Below are 17,938 nucleotides of genomic sequence, written 5' to 3'. Positions count from 1 at the left end.
GAAAGGTTATTTGCTCAACACTCTCGGGGGCAGGCTCTGGATGACGAACTTCTATCCCTGCGACAGGGCAATCAGGACCTCCTATCCTATATTGCAACCTTTAATAGACTAATTGTGGGAACGGGATGGCCAGAGGATAAAAGAGTCACGTTATTTTATCGAGGTCTACGCGGAGAACTTAAAGATGTCTTGGCCCAAGTTGTAAATCCGCCCCAAGAATGCACAGAATATATAGATTTAGTGGTCCAATTGGATCACAGACTTCAAAACAGAAAAACAGATTGGTCCAAGTTTGAGACCCGAGTGTTCGTCAAGACCCAGGCTAACCCCAAGGGAGTTGATGTCTCTGAGCCTATGCAAATTGGAGGGGTTAAAGAACCCTTAACTCAAAAGGAACGTGAAAGGAGGCGGCAGTTAAAATTATGTCTTTATTGTGGGAACTCTGGACACTTTCTACGAGATTGCCCGGCAAAACCGCCCCGAAAAGCGGTAGGAGCCGCTGATAAAAACCATGAAGACTGTTTCGGGAAACGACTCAGCCCGACAAGCGTAGGGGTCCGCTTGCCGAGCTTGAAAACTAACTCTCAGACCTCGCATTTCATTGTGCCAATGGTTCTCGTAGATCCAGAAAAGCCTAAGCGGTTGCATGCAATAAAGGCATACATCGATAGTGGGGCTATTGGAAACTATGTGGATCGTGAATTGGTCTCTAGGATTAACCTCCCTCTCCGTCCTAAAACCAGCAAAGATGTCATCACCACAGTCGATGGAACTGAAATTGCCTCTGGACCGGTAACACATTCCACTACTGAGGTGACTCTTATTGGTCCTGACGGCCATCGGGAGGCAGTTGTGTTTGATGTAATCAAGGCTCCACAGTTTCAGGTTATTCTTGAAATTCCTTGGTTAGAGACACATAAACCTCGAATTGATTGGCGAGCTAAGAGAATAACCTTCCCGGATTGTGCACAAACCTGCTACCCAGAAAACCTGAGGATTAATCTAGCATCTGTAACCTCTGCCTCATGCAATTACTTCCGGAATACCTGGACTTTCAGGACGTCTTCCAAAAGGAACAGGCCAACACGTTACCTCCTCACCGATCGTACGATTGCCAAATCGATCTGGTGCCCGGTGCACAACCCCCTTGTAGCAGGATTTATGCCCTTACCGAACCTGAGAACCTGCATTTGAGACAATATTTGGATCAATACCTCGCCAATGGTTTTATTCGCCCGTCAAAGTCCCCGGCATCCTCGGCTTTGTTCTTCGTGCCTAAAAAAGAAGGCGACCTTAGAACTTGTATCGATTACCGTGCATTGAACCAGATAACGGTTAAAAACCGTTATCCTCTGCCTCTGATTCCTGAACTCCTTGACCAGGTGAAGGACGCTTGCATATACACCAAGTTAGATCTCCGGGGGGCATATCATCTGGTGCGAGTAAAAGAAGGTGACGAATGGAAAACAGCCTTCCGTACAAAATATGGATTATTCGAATACCAGGTAATGCCTTTCGGGTTGTGCAATGCGCCTGCTGCCTTCCAATTCTTCATGAATGATGTCCTTCGGGAACTCATCGATGTTTGTGTTGTCGTCTATATCGATGACATTCTAGTGTACTCCTCTTCGTAATCTGATCACAGAAAACACGTTAGGGCAGTTCTGGAAAAACTGCGCCAACACAAACTATTTGCTAAACTGGAGAAATGTGTTTTCCATACCACAGAAGTTGAGTTTCTCGGTTTCATCCTGACACCCAAAGGAGTCCGAATGGACTCAAGAAAAGTGGATGCCATCCTCAAATGGCCATCACCTAGCTCTGTAAAAGGGGTTCAAAGCATGCTCGGCTTTGCCAATTTCTATCGCAGGTCTATCCCGGAATTTTCACGCATAGTACAACCCATTACTGCACTCTTGAGGAAAAATAAACGTTTTGAATGGTCTGAAGAAGCCGAGCAGGCCTTCTAGGATTTAAAAGCTAAGTTTACCTCTGCACCTTTATTGAAACACCCACGTCCAGATCTCCCGTATGTCGTCGAAACTGACGCATCCAGCCTAGCCATGGGAGCAGTTCTGTCTCAAAGAGATCCTGAAACCAACCAACTGCATCCCGTAGCATTTTGGTCCAGAAAATTCTCGGCACCAGAGATTAATTACGCAATCACTTACAAAGAACTGTTAGCCATAAAGTCCGCTTTTAAAGCCTGGCGGCATTACCTGCTTGGCGCTCGACATACTGATCACCGGAATTTACAGTATTTGAAAACCGCCAAGGCTCAGTCATCACGGCAGCTCCGATGGGCTTTGTTTTTCGCTGAATTTGATTTCATGATTACCTATCGACCTGGCTGCAAGAACGGCAAAGCAGACGCCTTATCCCGAATTGGAATGGGAGAATCTGATACAAACTCAGAACCAGTACCAATAATTCCCGAACAGAGAATTCTAGGCATGACTTTGTTACAGACGCTTGAAGACATTCAAGTCAGAGTGAAACAACTCCTGGACACTACAGTCCTACAGGATTGGATACAAAAGGGATCAGACTTTACCATAGATAATGGTTTACCTTATTACCAAGGACGCTTATTCCTGCCGCACAAGGATTTACACGAACTAGTTATTTCAGGTTATCATGATACATTAATAGAGGGACACCCCGGTATTGCCAAGACAATGGAAAAGGTGAAACGACAATTCTGGTGGCCCTCTTGGCGAAAAGATGTTAAATCTTTTGTGATGTCCTGTGGTGTTTGCGCCCAAAATAAAGGTCAAAAGAAAAGACCAGCCGGTCTCTTTCAACCTCTAGACATACCGCCAGCACCCTGGCACACCCTATCAATGGATTTTATTACGGACTTGCATCCTTGTTCGGGATACAATACCATTCTGGTAATTGTGGATTTGTTTTCCAAAATGGCCCACTTCATTCCTTTGAAAGGTTTACCTTCAGCTTCTGTCCTAGCCAAAGAATTCCTCAAAAATATTGTTCGGCTACATGGATTCCCATCTATACTAATCTCTGACCGGGGAAGCCAATTCATTTCCTACTTCTGGCGCAAATGTTGTCAAATGGCACAAATCGACGTAAGATTATTGACCAGTCACCACCCTCAGACCGATGGTCAGACCGAGAGGCCAAATCAGACCCTTGAGCAGTACTTACGGTGTATGTTACAGCAATCTGAAAGCAACTGGAAAGACATTCTTTGGATAGCCGAATACGCATATAATAATTCGGTACACTCTGGAACTGGCCATTGTCCTTTTTATACCTTGTTTGGACATCACCCTCGAACCTCAAACCTCGACTCACCTCAGAACCTCGGAGAGCCCGCAGTAGAACATCTGCATTCTACCATTACCCGAGCCTTCAAAGAGGCAACCACGCATTTACAACAAGCCAAGAGAAAATACAAGGAGAATGCTGACCTACATCGGAGTGAAGCACCTCCGTATCAGATTGGGGATCAAGTGTGGTTAGCTACCAGACATTTAACCCTCAAAGGGCCTCGAACTTTTAACCCAAAATATCTGGGACCTTATTCTATTATGGCAATAATTAACCCAGTAGCGGTTAAACTTGATTTACCTGGTAATATGCAAATTCACCCTGTTTTTCATGTGTCACTTCTGAAACCAGTGGTACCCGCAACCTGACTACTCAAACCTCCAGAACCTATTCAAATAGATGGGGAACCCGAATTCGAAGTGAAGAACATTTTAGATTCAAAAATGTTTAGGCCAAAGCTTTTCTACCTAATTGATTGAAAGGGGTACGGACCTCAGGAGAGGTCGTGGGAACCCAGTGACCATGTGCATGCACCTCGATTAGTCAGGAAATTCCACCGACTCTTCCCAAACAAACCAAAACCCTCGGAGGGAACAACCTTGGGAGGGGCCTTGGGGGGGAGTGCTGTCACGATGCCCACTCCCGGGGAGCCGGCTCAGGCCCTGCGTCCCCGGAAGCAGACATCAAGTCCCCGGGAAGGTCCCAGCAACCCCTTATAGGGGCCCTTTGGACAGCGTCCTGGCGCCTATGGCGCCAGGCTCATAGAAAACGTCAGTCCTGGCGCCATAAGCGCCAGGCTCATTATGAAAGTGTTTGGGTGCACTTACCTGATGCAGACCATGCTGCAGAACCCCGGCCTCCTTGAGGCCTGAAAGGAACTACTTTACCTGTGGGACTCATTTACCACCCGGGCGTGGTCAGGGAAGGATACATACCAGATTGGAGGAAGGACACATTCTAGGAACTTCTTCCAAGGCTATTCAAACCACACCCGATCAGCCACACGTGCTTCGCGTTGTTCTGCATCTAGCAGCTGGACGCTCGCCGTGTCTGCTCCTGCATCTTGACTTCTGCCACACCTGCCAGCATCCTGAATCACCTGCAAAGGAAGGGAACAAGAGAACAGAAGAAGGAAAAGGCCTCACCTGCTAAATCTGCATCCCAGAGACATTTCGCCGACAATCCTGAAAAGGAAGACATTTATTTTTAAAAGCACATCGCATTGATCGCTGCAGCGCCGCATTCTACTCACCTTTACAGGGCGCCTCCATGTTCAGCAGCGACCATCCGGATTCGCAGTCGCGCCCCCGCGCCCAGGGAGAAAAAGACAAGAACAAAGGTGAGAGAAAGAAGGGAAAAGGGAAGCTAAAACTCCATGTCAAGACTTACCTGTTGGGTCATTCCCTTTTCATTTCGGGTCCGCGCCGCATCCAGGCATTTTCAGACCCCAGCCCCTAAGGGGAAAAAGACATCAGCGTTAATGAGTGAATAAAAAGACATTACCAAAACACTCATTAAAGACTTACCCAATTTCCACAAGGATTTCACCGCTCACCTCCGGTTGGTGCCTGTTCCCCGGCATTCCGTACCCCGGCCCCTATGGGGAAAAGGACACTAGCATTAGAACATTAATGCATGGACACAAGGGGAACCACTTATAGAAAAACTTACCTGGAAGCCAAGCAAGTTTGGTTCTCACCCATCCGAAAATCCAGTGACGTAACTGGATACCAACGCGCCCCTGCATGAGAAGCAGGATGGAGAGCTCGTCCTTCCAGACCCTAAGGTGAGACGCTACGGGGAAGCACAGAAGGGTTTTGAGGAGAGTGAGAGGCGTAAGTGGGAGGCCGATTGCATTACCCCGCAGACAGTTAACCTCCTATTCTCACCTACAGAAGGATACTTCTGCGAGTCAGACAAGCCAGATCTGGGTCCCGGTCCAGTCCGTCTTCCGAACCCTGCGCATCACCTTAGACGAGGTCACAGCAGCGCGAACCAGGCCAGCGCCCCCGTGGGAGTCAGGTGAGCGTTACAGAATGTAGCTGAGGCGGGTGCACCTGGCCATCGAACAGGCTTCCACTATTCGGGGACTGCTAGCGCTTTTTGCGTTAGATTTCGGAAAAAAGGGGTTTGACATGGTGTGATGGGATAGCTTGTGGGAAATCATGGTACAGGTGAGATTTGGCAATAAGTTTGTCCGCTGGGTATGCCTACTGTATGCATCTCCGAATGCTGAGGTCAGTGTAAATGGAGAGACCTCCAGGACCTTTGCAATAGGTTGGGGGATCAGACAAGGGTGCCCCCCTCAACTCCTCCCGTTTACCCTGGCCATTGAGCCATTGGAAGTTTGACTTAGGGCGGACCCCTCGTGAGTGGTGTTTCATTAGCCGGCAGGATGGTAGGACCAGATATCGCGTTACACTGATGACCTTTTGGTATATATGGTGGACCAGCCCAGTCCTGCTCAGCAGTAACAAAGCTTGGACAGTATGAAGAGTTTGGGGGATTGGAGGTCAACTGGAGCGCATCTGTGCTGTTCCCAATAAGGTGGGTGATCTGGCGGTCCTTTTGCACTGCCCATATCGGATTGGAATGGAGAGTTTGTTATCTTGGGACACGTATCAGTTTGACCACTTGAGGTTCCCTTCCCAGAATATACACCCCGTCTCTGATCGGTTCTCCAGTGACATCAAGCACTGGTAGAAGCTGCCCCTGACCCTATTAGGGAGGTCGGCTTTTTTAAAAATGCGAATGCTACCTAGATACCTTTATGTTCTGCAAAATGCTCCCCACATGATCCCCAAGCACGAATCTGACAGGATTGACACGGCTCTCAGGGAACTCTTATTGGGGAGGGCAAGCAACATCGGGTTTCCCTGGCTACGCTGCAATGCACAGTGTGGGAAGGTGGAATTGGGTTGCCTCACTTGTAGCGATACTACTGGGCAAGCCAGCTGGCAACTGTAAATGACTGGTTACATGGGGACCCCCGCGAACCTCACAACCGGGCCGAGAAGGCGTCAATGGGAGGGGTCACGCCAACCCAAATCATCTATGGGACAGGCCGGGACCGGTCTCTCCCGCGTATGATCCAACATGTTGTAGGGGTGTGGAAAGAGGTACATAAACATTTATGCTGGGTAAACAAACTCATGCTGGCTCAGCCCTTACTGGATAATAGGCAACTACTGGAAGTGGGCATCATGAGTAGATTACCATCATGGGTGCAACCTAACATCCTCACATTGGGCGATGTGATCAAGGAAGGTAAATTGGTACCCTTTGAATATTTGCAGCACACACACGGCTACCAGACACGGAACCCTATCACTACAGGCAGCTGTCACATGCCATACACATGTAAACTGAGCATCTGCAAGAGGTCCCGCAGTGCTCCCAGTTAGAGAGGAATATCCTGCCGGAGAGAATTGTGAGACGGGTGGCTTCTACATTATATCAGGCAATATCTTCTTTTGCTATTGGCAAACTCTCCAAATTAAAACTGAAATGGGACGGGATGTGGGGATGATAGAACCCAAGGATTGGGTGGAGGCATTAATATTGCATTGGGTGTACTACCCTTGCACCATGCTCTTTCGGAGGGGGCGGGCAGACAGCTCAAATTGTTTAAGATATGGCAACAAGGTTGGCTCTTTCTTTCATGCTGTGTGGGATTGTTCGCAGATTCACCGCCTTTGGACTGCATGTCTAAATAGACTGACCACAACATTGGGAACAGAAATCACTTGTGAACCAAAGCTGTTGTTCCTTTAGATCTGGGGAGAAACTGTCCATGCACGCCAGGAGAAACAGTTTTTCTCCACAGCTTTTGGCTTCCTTAAACGCAACATCGCAGGGAAATGGGGTGCACCAGAATGCCCTAAATATCGACACTGGGTGCTAGACATGAACATGTTTATGTGCCTGGAAAAAAGAATTTACACTGCTCAGGGCTGCCCCACAAAGGCACACAAGATATGGGGGAAGTTGGAGGCAGAAGGTTGACAGGGTGGGTCTTCAGGTGTTTCTTGGATGGGTGGATGGGCCTCGGAATGCCCAATGGGCAGTGCATGGGTTTAACCTATTGGATGCGATGTGACCAACTAATTGTATGTTATCGTAAAATCAATAAATTGTTGCACAAAAAAAAGAAGCAGTTGCTGGTTCAACTTTCCCCACTGAAGATTTACGTGTGGAAAGTTGGGAACAAACCTCACCACAGAGTACAAGTAGTAGTGATAGAAGTTTTATCCTGGCAGGCGAATACACAAGGAAAGGGACAAATAGTGGTTAGTCCTGGCAGGCGAGTGGACTTGGAAGAAGATGATGTGAAGTACTATAATGTGGTTGAAGGTTGTGGTGGAAAGGAAGTGATAATTCCACTAACGTGTTTTGATGAACTGTTGTATAACCACCCTGATAAAAGTATTGTTTGCGAAGAAGAAATGCAATGTTATTCAAAGGTGGTTGGCCGTCAGTGAAAAGGACATTTACATTGATTTTTGACTTGACGTATAAAGAGAGAATCTTTTTGGTTTGCCAAGCAGAAAGCTTGAACAATTGTCTGAAGAGTGAAGACCCCTTTTGAAACTGAATTAGTCACTTTGCCAAGACATATTGGAACTGTTTATTCTAACCGGAGTGGAGCTAGTGCAAGGAACTTTTTTAAACTTGACTGTTGGTTTGAAACATCCTGAACTGTTCCAGGGGAAGGGGATCCAACCCTTGTTACAAGGATTCCTGTTAAGAACTTTTGTGTTTGAATGTACATGTTATTTTGTGAAGTTTAAATCGCCAAGTGATTCCTCTATGCTTTGTTATGTGTATTAGTGTGAGGGACAGTTATTTTGTACACTATGTCATTTTCCTTTTGACTGGGATTGTTAGGTATGGAAAACGTTTGTTAGGCTAGGGAAAGATGGGCGTTCATCTCACCCTTTATTTCAATAAAATGCGACTTGTGAGAAAACTCCATCTACGTGTCCGTCTTGCATTTCCGATCCCTCACAGTGGCCTGCTGGGACTTCTCCCTGTCAGGGCAGGGCAAGAAGGTGTTTGTCAGGCATTAGTTGGGCAGGGGATACAATCCTTGCTTGTTTCACTCAGAGGTCTTCATTGCTGTCTCCCGCAAGCCCACACTGTTCTCACACAGTCCAAAATGTAAATCCCCCAACAGCGCCTGCGACAGACACACACTCACCAGGTTTTGACATGATACCAGGCCTTCAGTTTCAGAGTGATGCTGCAGCCCTGCAGGGGAATCTTCAACATGAAGCAGGAAAAGTGAAGCAGGAAAGATGGTGGTTGGGATGTGGAATTCCTGAAACATGTGCTGCATCTTGATGTAAAAAACGGGACAGGGATCTACTACGGCATTAGGTCGGTGAACAGCAGTGTGTTTGCAGTGACAGACAGATGTTATGGGGCTACGGGATATGATGGACTTTCCAATAAGGCTGCAGTCTTGAGTTTGCAGTCTCTCCGGCACCTTTCTAGCAAAGGGACTCAGGTTGTTTGCCTTACTTGTACCACAGCTAAAATTATGGGAGCAGGGCAAAAGCAGACATGCTTAATTCATCCATATTCTGAGGGGCGACCTTCCAAGGGTAGGGTGGAGATGTCAGGGATTAGCATATGCACATGGTGTGAGCTGTTCCCCCACAGGGCCTCTCCTGAAGCTAGGGAAGGATGTGCCTTACCCATTAACAGCTATTTACACTAGAGAATAGAGGGAGGGGGGGGGGAAGCTTGACAGGGTGTCTCCCTGAAGTACATGGGGTGTTGATGAATTGTGCTCTTTTATTTACAACTTTTACATAAGCTGGTCAGGTGTCGCGGGAAAATATCGGAGAAGCTAGCAGATGTACCCCATATTCGCTCCTGAACTGGGCAGCTGCTGTGTTCCCTCTGTGACCACAAAAGTAAAGGTCAATTGCTTACCCTCGGTCCCGTGAAAAAGCAGCTAAGAAATTTAAATGGGGGATGTGCAACACAGAGAAGAAGCCTTCAGCTCCCTGAAAAGTGAGCCATACAGCGTTTATATAGATAGATTCAGGCATTTTGCAAATTCCTATGTGTGAGAAACCTGAGGGTATTCTCACTCCTATTCCCCTTGAATGCTCTGTGCAGGTGGCCAGGGAAAGGCCATCGCCTTTGGATCCTGGCCCTGGGGGTGGACAAGCGAGGGAGGATCACCTGAGTGGGGGGGCCCTTGGGGAAGACATGGTATCCCCCTATTCCTAATGAAAGCCCACCCAATCATTCTCCAACCCTTGTGGGATATTGCAAACCAGCTTCCTTTATTTTGTCTCAGTCATGTCACTCTAGTACTGAGATGAGGAAAAGGCAATTAGGAGACAAACCAACTAACATGCAACTACACCACTTTAGTACTGAGACGAGGAAGAACAACTAGGAGGCATACACACTAACATGTACGTACACCACTTTAGTACTGAGGCGAGGAAGAGAGCCTCAAAGGAATACCACTATCATGATCAAGCAGGTCTCACAAAAAAGCCTAACTATGGTCAGGCAATTGAAAGAGAGGACTCACACCTGCTGCTCGTTAACAAACCACAGGTGCTTAAAATCTGGATCACCAAAAGAGCAGAGAGAGGGAGAGAAAGGCGAGACACTGCTGGGATCCATTGGATGCAGAGCTGCTGTGTAACAAGGTTCGGAATACCAGAGACAGCAAGATCTGGCGTTCCGAACCGGGATGGTGCGAGAACAGGAGTTCTCTGGTGCAACTGCAAGGGAAGGCGGCATGCTGAAGTGCCAGTCTTCTAATATAGAAGCAGAGTACTTGTTCTCCTGTGCCGCTTCGAGAGTGCATGAGTGTCTCGGGGGCAGAGGAAGGAACCCTGGGGACAAACAAATCGAAGCAAGTCCTGCGCAGTATGCGGAAAGCCTGCGGAGGAAGCCAGTGAATTTCAGAAGTCAGGAAACCTGGTGTGAAACTGACCGTGAGTACTGTGAACGATTGCTCAGTAATTGTGAACTTATACATTGTAGCAGAGTGGTCGCGTGGGTCTGAATGGAACAGAACACGTACTCAGAAGTCTCCGTTTGAACAGTTCATTGAAATTAAACATATATAAACTGTTAAAGGGACTCTGCACTTTGAAGAAGGAGAAGGAGCAGTTTTGCATGGTTCCGTTCTGGGAGAGAAACATGTCAATTGTGAAAATCTCCATTGCTCAACTTTATAAAATACTTAAACCTCTTTAAACTTCAAATTGAATCAAAACAAAGCCGATGGCTTTTTCCTAAATATCGGAGTGAAACAGAGGGGGGGAGGGAACCCCAGTGCATACATTGTGAACTCTTCTGAACTTGAGCAAGGGAACCCCAGTGGTTAAATAGTGAACTATTCTGAACTTGGGGAAGGGAGTGCCAGTGCTTACAGATGTAGGAAAATCCCTAGACACTCACACCAGAACAAATACAACCCAATAGGGAAAAAGGCCAAATACAACTCTTGCAAGGATAACAAGTTTTACTTTCATACAAAAGGGAAAAGTGCCAACAAAGACCTCTGCTGCCGCGGAACGTTCTGGCCAAATCTGCATTTGCAGCACATTATAAAGGTACACAGCATCATCAGTGATATTATTACATAGAGTAGAAACTCGCGGGGCTGATTGGTGTGACCCTACACATAGATTACCTGCTCCATAAGGGATGCCAGGTCATTGGTCCTAGCCCGTCCGTCCATCTTCTTCCATGTGGGTGATGCTGCACTCGTCATCGGTCAGAAGGCAGCCAAGTGGCAATCATATTGCAAACTAAAAAACACTCTATGTAACTTTTCTAAGTGCACCTGGTACAAGCAGGCAAGAGCCCAGGGGAGAAGCCGAGGTCCTAACTCAGACACTCCACTCGCTCCCAGAACGGCTGGCATTTCTCCAAGGTCTTCCACCCTCGTTACGGGCTATAATTTCATACCTCCCTGCACCTCGCAGCACAAATCATGTGACCTAGAAGTGAAGGCCGGAAAGCCCTGCTTTCTAATCTTTTTATTTTTTTTAAACTTAATTTTTATTGACATTTGTTAAGGGAACAAGACATAACAAAAAAGTTTTCAATTCCAAACCACATTATGAGCAACAATCTTGGCCCCAACCCTCTCCCTCCCCCCTTTCATCTCCACCAATGACGCACAGCATTCTTTACCCCCTTGCATATTAAACCCCTATAGGCCTTCACCCTCCCTTTCCCTTTCACCCCTTAACTCCATCTCAAAAACCTGTCCAATGGTGCAGTTAACCATTTAAATATGTGTCAGAGGTGCTGTCCTTATGATGTCCTTATTATCTTGCTTTTCTGATCTTTTTGATCGATAGGGGGTGTAACAGGTTTATGATCGGTGACCTGGGGCTGGCTGGTACCTTGGAATTCAGGGGTCCTAAAATTAGGGCATTTAGGTGCCATAACTTAAAATTGGGACTGGTGGGGTTTGGAGGCCCATGGCCTCCTTCTCATGGGATCATATTTTTCACAGACACTCAGCCCTCCTCCCATGGCCTTGCAGAGCATATTCTTCCAAGTGCGCAAAGGTTGGCAACATTTTAGGACAATAAAGGGTTTATTGATCTGTGTAGCCCTGGCCTTTCTCATCAGTGCCTGGGATACAACCTATTCCTTTGTTCATGTTCGCGGCCTAGGCCTGGAGTGCTGAATGCTGCGCTACTTTTAAGCTTTGTGCCACACTATGGCTGCTCAGAGGAACTCATGGTGGCTACAGTAAAAATAGACACAAGTGGTCACAGTTCAACGGTGTTTATTAATCTGTAAATGCACGGTGGTAAAACGCCTAAACTAAACCTAAATCTAAGATGGGAGCAAGCTTCGACCATCAAATGAAAATAAGGCAGTCCATGTGGCGTTGTGTGAAAATAAAAAGGCCTGTACTAAAAAGAAACTATTGCCAAATCCTTACAACTAATTACAGAAAGAGTGTGGGATAGGGTTTTCAATAAAGAAGTGTTAACAAATAGTAAGTCAGGATGTGATTGCCAGGGGTCTCCCTTCCCCACGTTTTGAGCACTGGACTAGGTGGATCCCCTGAGCACACCACACGCTCGAGCTTTCCCAGCACGAGCCAACAGTTCCATACCAGCTATCAGGTTCTTCCATGGCCAAGTCTCTTTGTAATACAAAGAGGCCTGATGTATCCAACAAACAAACACAAAGTTCTGTTCCACGTATACTGTGCGTGATGGCTTCATCCTGGGTCTCTTCCGGGCGTAGACCCTTCCCGAATCGTATTCAACAATTCAACTAAACAGTTATTTTTTTCAATCAACGTTGGATCTCTCTCCGCCAAGCTCGCACCCAAATGGCAGGGGGGACAATTCACTTCCCCTGGTCTTCCAAAACATCTTGCATTCAGTAATCTTAATTTCTTTTTAAACAGTTTACGCTTCACCCATTTTTGTCGGCCTCGATCTGCCGGGTTCACTTTTGCCAACTTTCGTCCAAACAGTTCACTGTGGGCATTCCTTGGTCGGGTTCACGTATGACATCGCACTGTTCACAGGGACTTTAGGCATCGCCCCTTTTTGTTAGTATCCCTCCGTCGGGTTCTTTTCTGCCTACCTTTGCTAAACAGCTAACTGTTTTTTCGGGATTTTAGACTTTGCCCCTTTTTGTTAGCATCGCTCCGCTGGGTTCACTCTTGCCAACATTTGTAACACTCTGTTCATATATACATTCCACCATGCGGGATTCATGTCCCTTAGCTTACTGCTTGAACACCCACGTGGTGCCGGACTCCTCCGTTGCTGGCTTCCCCCTCTTTCTCATCAATAATGTCTTTAAATCTTTCAAAGTTCAATTTAGCCATTGGCTACTTTTCGCTCAACACAGTGCGGTTTCTTATCGATTCTCCTCTCGAGTCACCGGCTGTGATGAACCGTTTGGCTTTCTTTATCCTCGGAATCAAGGTTGGTACCACCGGGCCCAGCGTCCTTCCCCACCCTGGTTATCAGCAGAGGAGGGTCTTGTGCAATGAAATGAAATTATATTTTTATTTATATCGCGCTCATACACAAGTGTTTCAGAGCGCGACCAGGCAGAAAGGGAGGGGAAACAAGGGAGATTAAAAAAAAACAGAAAACAGCGATCTTACTAGGCCCAGTGACATTTAAGAAAACGCAAGGGAAAGGAAAATGGGGGAAAAGTGCAGGGTGGGGGGGAGTGGAAAGTGTAAAGCAGAGGAGAGAAAAACATAAATAAATATTAAATAGAATGAATAATAAATAAGGGCTTTAAACCATGGTAGTGCAGCCAGCAAGTGGCAGGTGAAAGTTAGTCAGAAAGGTATATCTGATAAGTGCAGAAGAAACGTGGGAGGGGGACTGTATGGGTACAGATACAGAAACCCTAGTGCAGATGGTGGCCTGGAGGCAGTGCAGGAGGGTGGCAGGGTGAGCAGATACCTTGGCCCAAAAGAACAGAGGGTGGCCAGGTGCACAATGCCATGAGAAGAAACCGATCAACAGGGTAGAAGGGGGGGCAAAGGCAGAGGCGAAGAGGAAGGTCTTGAGAAGTTTCCAGAACCAAAGATGTTTTCCTCAAGTTTCAAGGTGGCCGGGAGGCTGTTCCAAAGGGAGGCACCAGCCGAAGACAGGGATCTACCCCCAGCTCGTTTTTTTGCAAAACGACTAACCCTGAGAGAGTTTGAAGTAGAGGAGCGAAGGGCTCGAGAGGGGAGGTATTTAGGGAGGGATAGTTGAAAGTATTTTGGACCCAGGCCCCAGAAAGCCTTGTGGACAATGCAGAGGGTTTTATATGTAATCCTTGCATCCACAAGGAGCCAATGAAGGGATTTCAAGGCTGGAAAGATACGATCCCAGGGCTTGAGGCCAAGGACAAGTCTTGCAGTCCTGTTCTGGATTAGTTGTAGAGGGCGGAGAGTGGAGGCAGGTAGATTTAGGAAGAGGCTGTTAGTAATCCAGTCGTGAACGAACCAGAGCTTGGGAGACAGTGAGCTTTTGAGGGAAGGAGAGGAAAGGTAGAATACCTCTAAGGAGGTGGAGTAAAAAGTTAGATTTTTTTGGAGACATCAGAGATGTGTGCGGAGAAGGAAAGTGTAGAGTCAAAGATAACCCCAAGGTTCTTAGCCACGCAAGTGGGGGTGGGAGGAGGGCCAAAGGAGGCCGGCCAGAGAGTGAGAGGAAAGGATGGAAATGGTGTACCAATAAGGAGGATCTGAGTCTTGTTGGCATTTAGACATAGATCATTGGCGGCCCACCAATTTTGAATGGCAATTAGACAATCGGAGATGAGGGAAGGAGAGGAGGAGGCTGAAGGAAGCCTGAAAATGAGTTGGGTGTCGTCAGCATAGCACTGGAAAGTTGAGCAGAACATTGAGATGCAGTAAGCGAGAGTTGCCAGGTATTGGTTAGAAAGCCAGGGTGAGAGGATAGACCCCTGGGGAACACCACATGTGGAGAGGGAGATAGAAGATAGGAAGGACCCAAGTTGTACCTGGGAGGGTCGATCAGAGAGAAAAGAGGTCAACCAGGCCAGAGCCTGATCAGTGATACCGAGGTTGTCACGAAGACGACTGAGCAGGGTGGTATGGTTGACCGTGTCAAACGCAGAGGAGAGGTCAAGTAGGGTGAGGACCGAGGGAATGTTAGAATCGAGGTTGGAGAGCAGGTTTTCATGAATGTTCAGGAGAGCAGTTTCCATACTTCTGGCAGCTCTAAAGCCAGATTGGTGGTCATGGAGGGAGCCAACAGAGTCAGAATGGAGATTAAGCTGAGAGATGGCCAGCTTTTCCAGGAGCTTGCCCAAAAAGGGAGTAATGGAAATTGGGTGGTAGTTTGCCGGACATGATGGATCAGCGGTGGATTTCCTGAGGAGAGGCTGCACAAAGGAGTGTTTAAGAGGGGTGGGGAAAGAGCCAGAGGCAAAGGAGACATAGCCGTATGTACCGTAGACATCTGCTGCAACACACGCTGGCTATTGTTCACAGTCTTACACTTCCTTCTGCAGAGATTTCACGGGCCTTGGTCGGAAAGGGCAAGGTCGTTTCTCTCCTTGTCACCCCCTTGGTATGCGTCGTATTTCTCCCCCTCTTGAACTGCTGTGCTGAGTTAGCTGTCACGTCGTGCTGTGTGCCTTGCTCGCCCTGTGCTCTTGTGCTCCACCTTTTTATCCCTGTGGGGAAAGGAAAGGTCTGTCAGGTGTGTGTGATTCAGGTTAATTGCCTGACTCTGCCTGACACATGTTTTGGGACATGTCAGATAAACGGCTTTAGAATCAGTCTGTTGTCTTCCGTGGTGTGTAACAATGCTTGTGTCGGAAAAGGGGACTAGAGGGCTAGAGTATCTGAGTATCCTACACAATAAGATGGGGAAAAGGTATTATAAGATGGAGGTTGGTTGGTTAATTCAGAAGAATGAGATGGATAGGGGCTGTGAAACAGTCAGGCTGACTGGGATTACTACCGTGAAAGGAACAGGGGAAATGGTAGTGTTTTGTCAATTCCGTTCGAGAGTTCAGCAAGTAATGACCAGAGGGACGTGAAAATGAGTAACCGGTGGTATTCGGGTGGAGACTATGACAACAAGAATTCTGGGAGAGATAGTTTCTGGGTGCAATTGGGTTTGGGATCCGAGGGGATTATATAAAGAAGGGTCGTTGGATCTGGGTAAAATAGATTCAATGGGAGGAAGGGGGCTAGATGTGGAGTAACCAAAGAAGATCTCAGGTACTTCGTCCTCCTCGTCTTCTTCCGCTGTAGAGTACTGCGTCTCACCTGGGACACTTCCCCGAGCACAATCCCAGGCACCACTACCCAGGTGGTCCTCCTTCGCTCTTCCACAACCAGGGTTCGGTTCTGAGAGAGCCAGCCCGTCTCTGGCCACCTGAATAAGGGATTCTTGAGGTCTACTCGGGAGAATACCCTCAGGTTTCTCACACTGCTAATTTCGAAGATAGAAGCTATTCCTGCATGTGCACTGCACCTATGAAGTATGCAATAATGTAATTGAGCAGAAAACTTTAAGGGCACCCCTTCCCCTGGTCTCCTACAGTACCTATAGCAGTCTTTGCCTTATCCTGAAGCGATTGGGGTTGCGGGAAGATCGTGTCCCCTTCCCAAGTTGCCCCCCTTCTACATGAACAAACTCTCCAATAAGCTGTCCTTGTTTGTCCGTCACCAGCGTTCCTCCGCCAACCTCTCAGTCTCTAAATAAGGTTGTGATACCTCCTTTGGAACCCACGCTCTACATACATGATGCAAACTCTGGCCAGATTGGGCATGCTCCTCATGGGTGCAAGACATTTATATACAACCCCCATCTCCTGCTAAATCAAACCCAATTCTCTGTATAATGTTCGGGGTGAGATGGGGTGTAGTGATAGTTCCGGGCGGGTGTAAGCACTGCTCTATCACCACCATATGTGGTTTGTTTGGGTCATCTGTTTGGATAGCACTATCTTTTGTACCCCGAGGTGTATTAGAGACCCAAATTGAAACCATCATCATGGCACTGCTAGGTACTGCTTTGGCACAACGTTGAAGTCCCAATTGGCAGGTGCAAAAAAGAACCAATACGAACACAATGACGGGCACCAGCATCTCCATGATTGCCCCAATCCAGGATGGTGCCCACGCAAAAGAGGCTGCCCAAACAGTCATCTTCTTGTATGCCAGCTTAAGTTTGCATGTGCGATCCAAAGTTGTGCAAGGCTCCTATTATTTGCATCAGGAAGCCACTGTCTGCTGCGGTTGGAGGCACAAATGTGCAGCAAGAATCGCTGATTTGGTGGCCAGCCCCCCCCCTCCCTTGCATCGCTGTGAGCAGGTCAAGTTCATATTGGTTCTGGAGGATCATCAATCTAATGGCATGCATCTTGACCTTGATTGTGTTGAGGCCTTGTTCTGTGTCGTTTGACAGCTGTACGACCTCCCGTCGCCACTTGACATATGTGGCTGTTTGGACCGCAGGCAGTAGTAGAGATGCAAAAAATGTTTCCTCTTTGCTAAACAGTTTATATTCATTGGGTATTTCTTTGAGCAATTTAGAGGAGTCTTGAGACAGATAATTCGATCTTCTTGTTCTGTGCAATTGGCCGTTCTTTTCATTTTCAGGTAAGACAGAAGATGGGGAGGTTGCAACAGGTTTCCAGTTGGCCCTATTATTGCTGGAGCTGGGGTTGGGGCAGGTAACGTTTTTGAGCCACCTGCAAGGTGTTCTTCAGGGGTCACGACTGGGATTGTGGAGTGCAACGTGGCCAGTGAGCAGTAACCCCTCCATGATGGTGGGAGGTGCAAGAATGCCTGCTGTCCACACACCCAGTAGTAGTACATTACTGCAGCAGTGCCTTTTTTGAGGTCTGGAATGAACAATGTTTTATTGCATCTCATATTGGCCCTTACGAAAGCAGTCCCTTCATTGTAAACATAGTTCATGATTGTCATTGCACATTTACTGGCTTTTCCCATGCTTCGACCCCTGTTAGTTTTGCGACATGTTAGTTCCAGAATTGCGTACATACTTTGTTCCGTTGAACCAACACTTCATCTCTGAATCCCAGTAACCCCCCTGCTGCGCAACTCATTGATGTTTCTTGCCACCTGCTGTCTACGTATTTCACTTGTAAGTTCAGGTATGGCCTCCCC

This window comes from Ambystoma mexicanum, chromosome 13 (assembly GCF_040938575.1).
Source record: "Ambystoma mexicanum isolate Mex_15411 chromosome 13, UKY_AmexF1_1, whole genome shotgun sequence".
NCBI lineage: Eukaryota > Metazoa > Chordata > Amphibia > Caudata > Ambystomatidae > Ambystoma > Ambystoma mexicanum.
This window is presented reverse-complemented; position numbering follows the sequence as displayed.